Genomic DNA, 6525 nt, shown 5'->3' with positions numbered 1-6525 from the left:
TTTGTAGATGGTGGACACGTCCATATTTAAAGATCATGAACACATATTTAAAGTGTGTGTATGGATATAAGATTGACTCACAAATAAACATCGAGTTATGACAAATGATAAGAACATTATTGTAGGCGTGGTTTTCATTACACACGCTGGATGAATGCATATTTGACTTATTCATTGTAAAAGTTTTGATTGAAAATTATTTTGGAAGTCGCCAACAACTCTTTAAAGAAAGACTCATAAGCTTAATTAGATATTAGTAAATAATATGGACAATTTATGGACTTATCCAAGGTAGATTTCGTCGTTATAACTCAATTAATGGTCAATGAACCTAAGATTGAGTTCGAGGGTGAGGGTACGAATAAATGAAAGAATCAAATTTTCCCATTGATTAACTCTACTTAATATTGATTCATATTTTTATTTATGAGTATAGATAACCACATAATATTATTTCGATACAATATGAATATTAATCTATGTTGGTTCATTAAACAAACAAAAGACTAATTTTTGGTGACATATTATTATGCAATCAAATTACAGGAAATTTAACAAACTGTCCAAATTATCTGAATATAATGTTAGAACAGTTTTTTAGTGTAATATCCTAAGTTTTACTTTTATTTAATTAATAACTAATCTTAATTATTAAACTAAAAGTGAACCAATTATAGTAAATTAAAATTTCTAAGATAATTTCTAAGTTATTTTGTTTAGTAATTTTGAAGTTCATAAATTAAATTACTAAACCATAGCATCAATCTTGTAAATAATGTAAGACTTAAGGTTAGTAACAAATGCTGTTGGACCCAATGCCCAAATTCTTTGAAGCCCAAACAAACCAAAATAGCCCAGCACTATTCGATCTCCTCCAAAATCAGAAAATAAAACACAAATTAAAAGAAAAGAAATAACTCCATGTTCTTCCTCCTCCATACGTGGAAGGACAAGAATGGAGATTGTTCAACAAAGTCAAAAACCACCTCAGTATACTTAATTGAGATTTCACTCTCTCAACCACCCTTAATCCACCGGATTTTTCTCAAACCCCCTGAATTTAGCCACTTGATTTCTTGAATTCTATGGACTCAAGTGGTTTGAGGATTTTAAAATTCTGAAAATCATCTACTGAGATGGGGATTTCTCTATAAATAGGGAAGAATGGATTGTGTTTTTACATCACAAAATCAACAACAATTCAGAAAATAAAATCAACTAAAAGAATTTGAAACAAAAGTTTTCAAATCTTTCAACTCCTCTGTCCTTCTGTTTCGGCCACCACTACAACCACCACACAACAACCACCGCCCCACCTGCCGACCTTTTCCTCCGCCGCGGAACGCCGTCACCCAGCCGCACCCAGTCGCGCCACCCGCACCCACCATCTCCCCTCCTCTCTCGCGCACCCCCTCGTCTCTTTCGACCCCCCCCACACACACTCGCCTCACTCTCTCTCCTCTGCGTGACACCACAGCACCACCACACACCAACCACTGCCTTTCTACTCGTTGTTGTTCCGTCGCCCTTCACCGCAGCGAATTTCCGCCCACCGGCAGGCCCTCCATCGTGATTGAAAGACCCACGTCTTTCCTCCCCTACTTCTTTCCTTGTGCGTGAGTGTGTGTCGAGAAGGAAAATCAGTTTTCCTTATTCTGGGTAAGTTTTATGTTGTGGAATTTGTTTCTCAACCTTTTATAAATGTATATGTAGGTAGTAATTTAAAATGACCCACTTAATAATGCTGCTCATATTACTAAATCACTCTTTTTTTTTTAAAGATTTTACATGATATACTCAGCTCCCATGTAACATATTCCTAATTGCTAAGTTATACCAAGATTAATATACTCATGCAAATAGTTAAACCAAAAATCACTTATAAATTATAGGTTATCAAGTCTCATGTTATTTAAGTTATAGCATATTTTAACATATACTCCTATATAAGTTTAAAAGTTATAATCACTTGTAATTTTAATAAGTAACTAACTTATATGAGTGCAATTATTAAATTATAAAACTATGACATGATAATATGACTAATTAAGGGATAATACTTTTAATTCGATTTTTAAGTAATATTACTTGTATTAAGTATAAAGATTTTTGGATAAATTATTATAACTTCAACGTATTACGTAATCGCTAAATAAGTTAGATTATATAACTTATATAATCAATACTATAAACTAAGAATCATACTTAAAGAGCACTTATATTAATGTTTTCTATTAATTTCTAACTTATAAAAATACTCGTTTTGAAACCTAAAAGAACTCGTTCCTCGGAGCTCAGTAAGGACAATATCAAGGACATAAGAAGAGGATTATTATTATTATTCTGCAATCAAGGTAACAACTACTGTTGGTACCCGCAACTCCTTTGAAATGTGTTTTAATATGATATTGAGATGATGATTTATGAACATGTGTTTTTGAGTTGCGGGAATATTATTACATGTTTTGATTACGTATCCTGAGATTTATATAATTCTAAAAGACTGAAAGATACTGAGTTACAGAGGTATACTGATCATTGAAAATGATATTGTTTATGAAATATTCATGGAAGTTACTGAGTTACTGAAATACACTGGTCACTGTTAAAATAAAAGAAATGTAACATGATAAAGTAAAGTGAAAGAACTGGTTGGTTGTACCTACTGACTGACTGAAGGTCGTGCACGTATCTACTGTTTACTAGGGCACTAGCCCGCTACTGTTTACTGGGGCACTGGCCCACTACTGTTTACTGGTGTAGAGTAATGCCCGGGGCCAAGGCCCTTGCACAGTGGTGCATACACATACTGGGAGACGTCCCAGCACTGACTGATGTACATCAACCAGAGTAAAAACTGATGAAATGGAATCATACAATATTAAAGTGAATTGAATGAGTATTGTTTTTGTAAATGTTTGAATTATTCTTTCTCCCTGTTTTGTAAATAAAATGAGTTGAAATGAGTTTACGTTGCTAGGGTAGTTTGTTACTGAGCCTCGGCTCATAACGTTTTGTATCTATGTTTTTAGGTACTGCTGGGGACGATGGTACTGCGTATTGGCAAGGATTACCACCTTATTAAATCATCTAGTAATAGTGCTACTAACTTGTAAGGTTAACTGTAATAGCCCTAATTTTAAGAGCGTTTATTTAAAAGTTAATTATAACTATTGAGTTAATTATGTTCCGAAAATCTTATTTTATTTGAGTTATGGAGTATGAAATTTATTTGTCGTATTGTAAAATAATTATTTAATTTAATTTTATGAAGTTATTAATAATTTAATATTAGCTACTAGATGATCTATTATACTAGTGTTTTATGTTTTATGTTTTAATAAAATAAGTCCACTTGCGTTTAGAGTGGTAGTCCAAAAGAAAAAGAGAGAACAAACCCATCTTTCTCATTCTCTCTCCTCTCGTGTCTTATGTTCAAGAAACCAAAGAAATCAACCCACTGCTTCCTTCTTCCTCTTGCTTCGTGTCTTCAGTTCAAGGTGCCACAGAGGTTTCTCACAAAATCATCACTCTTCCACCAAAACTGACCTTCTAATTCTTCAATTAATCGAAGAAGCCAAAACCCAACCCCCGTATTTATCTCCTCCTCGTGAAAAACCCGAAGCCCCTCATCTTTCCTGCGAAAACCCAAAACCAGATCCCTCAAAAGCCTGCACTCTCGCCTCGCTGGTGTTCTCCGAGGCTGCCGGAAATCCGCACCACTCTCTCCTCCTCTGTTTCGTCGCTGCTAGTGTCGTTCGTGAGGTGTCGCCCTGCGCTGCTGCTCCTCGTGCGTCGCGTCGCACCACAGCCGTTGGCTTCGCCGGAGTTTCCCTCATCGGCTCGCGCTGCTGCTGTTGGTCGTTGTTGTCGCCGTTGCTCTAGTTTGGCACCACAATTCAGTAGCTCGCCGGATCTCCTCTTCCTTGCTCGCCTCTCGATGTGGGCAGGACTTAGTGGTACTATACCCTCCTTTTCTCCTCTTACTATTCTTCATATGTTAGAAGTTATCATTGAGATTCTGAATTCTGAAATTTGGAGTATTAATTGTTGATGCTTGAATTTGATTCTTGAGTTATTTTAAGTATTACAAGTGTGCTAATTTTTAGTATTATTTGAATTAATCTGGAAGACTTGGTTAATGTTAATCCTTGATGAAATCAGAGTTGGATGTGAATTCTTATTTTCAATTGATTGTGTTTGTGTTGGTGATTTCATAAGTGTTGTATTATTGGATTGTTAGTCATTGTTGGTAAACTTGGTTTGGAATTGTTTCTTAATCAAGTGATGAATTAAGTTGGAGTATTGTTAGGTTTGGAAATTATTTGTGATTATAAGTTCTGAAATTAGTTTAGTAAATTGTGTTAGTCTAGCTTGATTAATGGAAGCCTAGTTCTAGTTATATCGAATTGTAAGTTGTGTGATGGAATTACCTATTCGATAAGGGGTTGTCATCTAGAGTGGTAGGATGTTTTATATTAAGAGTAGTAAGAAATAATAATTGATATTATTTAATATTATTGAAGTGGAATCATGGATTGAGTTATGGAGCGAATAGTTATTTGAGGAGCCATGATTATTCTTAGAAGGTTATTTGCATAAGGATGAACATGTTAGATTCATGAGAGAGAATTTCTTTATTTAAGAAAAGTAATTGAGCTAGTTTTACGTAATTAAGCTAGATAAGAAATACTTGTTATTAGTTAAATTGGAATGTGGTGAGTTAATAAGAGACAATCTGTCTTTCTTAGTTCTAATGTTAATAGAAAGTGGTTAATCCTTGAATAATATTCATGTTATCAATCTGAATAGTTGTTCGAGTTCATTGTTAATTATGTTAGAAAAGTCCTGGTTTTGGCTTAAATGGTCTTTATTAGCGTTTAAAGGCGACTTGGGTACCAGATTGATATAGTAATGAAATTATGTTATTGATTTTGTTTATGCGATACGTGAAAGTTGTTTCTACGTTGTTGATAGAAGTTTACTTAATTGTGGAAGGTGGTATACCTAATATATAATTAGAATTCTAAATGTACGTTATCATTTTGTTAAAATATATACTATATTAATAAGTTGATTGATGTGGTAAGTGTGTGATAGTGTTCTACTTATAGCTAAATGTTCTAGCATTGGTTGGGTGTAAGTCTATAAATAAAAGATTAGTTTTATGAAAATCTGACTATAGTTAATCATTGATACTATGGGGAAGAATAGTTTGAGTAGACTGCTTAAATGGGTCAACCTAATTAATAACCTCACATGAAGTCAAAGAAAGGATTAACTGATACTATAATAATATGAAGAGTATGAGAATTAGATTACTTAACTATGGAGTAGATCGGTGAAAATGTGTTTGATAAAGTATTTTAGTTGGATAACTATAAATAGAATAATATAATGAAGTGATGTTGATTGATTAGAATTCGGAAGATTAAGTTGGTTTATGAGATTACTTAAGTAAGTGCAAGTTTGTGCATTACTTTAAAGTAGTTTGAGTTACCCAATGAAATAACTTCTAATTACAAGGGAATATGACTCGCTATACTAAGTAAGAATATGATCCACTAAAGGTTGTTATTGGAATCGAACTTACGAGAAGACATGACCCATATTCGATTATGTCTAATCGACCTTTGTTTCATGAATCTCGAGTTGTGGAATCTACACTAACTCTCCTTAGTTAATTCTAAGAGAGAGACTTATTGTAATTGTTGATGGTGTTTGATAACGGTATTATCATTATTGTGTGGTAAGTATGTTTTGTAATTGTAATTGAGTTGAATCGAAATGCATAACTATATTGGCCTCAAAATACTTAAAGCGATTATAACTCTCTAAGAAGAAGCCTTACTTGTTGTTCAATGATTGTCAAGGATTACTATAACTATGGAATAGTTCTAAGAATGGCGATTAGGTTATAAACGATAATCAAAAAGAATCTGAGAGGGGAAAGTAGCCTTGTCTGAGTCGACGGATGAGGTGACATGAACAGTGCCCCATGGACTGTGAACCTTGGGGGCCCCACAGGGAAACGTGCCCATTGCTCTGTGGGGCGATAATCGGGCGTTATATCAGGTAATGTGAAACTGTGGATGGCTGATGAAATCAGCGGAAAAAATGTATTCCGGACTAGTCGCGGTTATTGGCCAAAAGTAAAGCGAATGGTTGGGTGACGACCCCCACTGTCGGAGTGTAAGCTTTGTCTCCTCCGCCGCGTTCTCTTTCCCCCTGGTTAAAAAGGAATGTCATTTCAAAGTATGAAAGTTATATCGATAATGGATTCCCGATAAGGAATCATATCGTGGTAAGTAGTTTCGATATCGGATTCCCGATAAGGAATCATATCAGGTAAGTAATGAATGTTTATTCAGTATATGAATATGAATATCGATATTAGTTTCCTGATAAGGAGGCATATCATGGTAAGTGATACTAACGTTAGATTCCCGATAAGGAATCGTATCTTGTTGTGTGGATTCCCGATGAGGAATCGTATCTCGTTATTGGATTCCCGATAAGGAATCG

This window comes from Beta vulgaris, chromosome 2 (assembly GCF_026745355.1).
Source record: "Beta vulgaris subsp. vulgaris cultivar EL10 chromosome 2, EL10.2, whole genome shotgun sequence".
NCBI lineage: Eukaryota > Viridiplantae > Streptophyta > Magnoliopsida > Caryophyllales > Amaranthaceae > Beta > Beta vulgaris.
The sequence above is the reverse complement of the archived record's forward strand: the minus strand, read 5'-3'. Positions refer to the sequence as shown.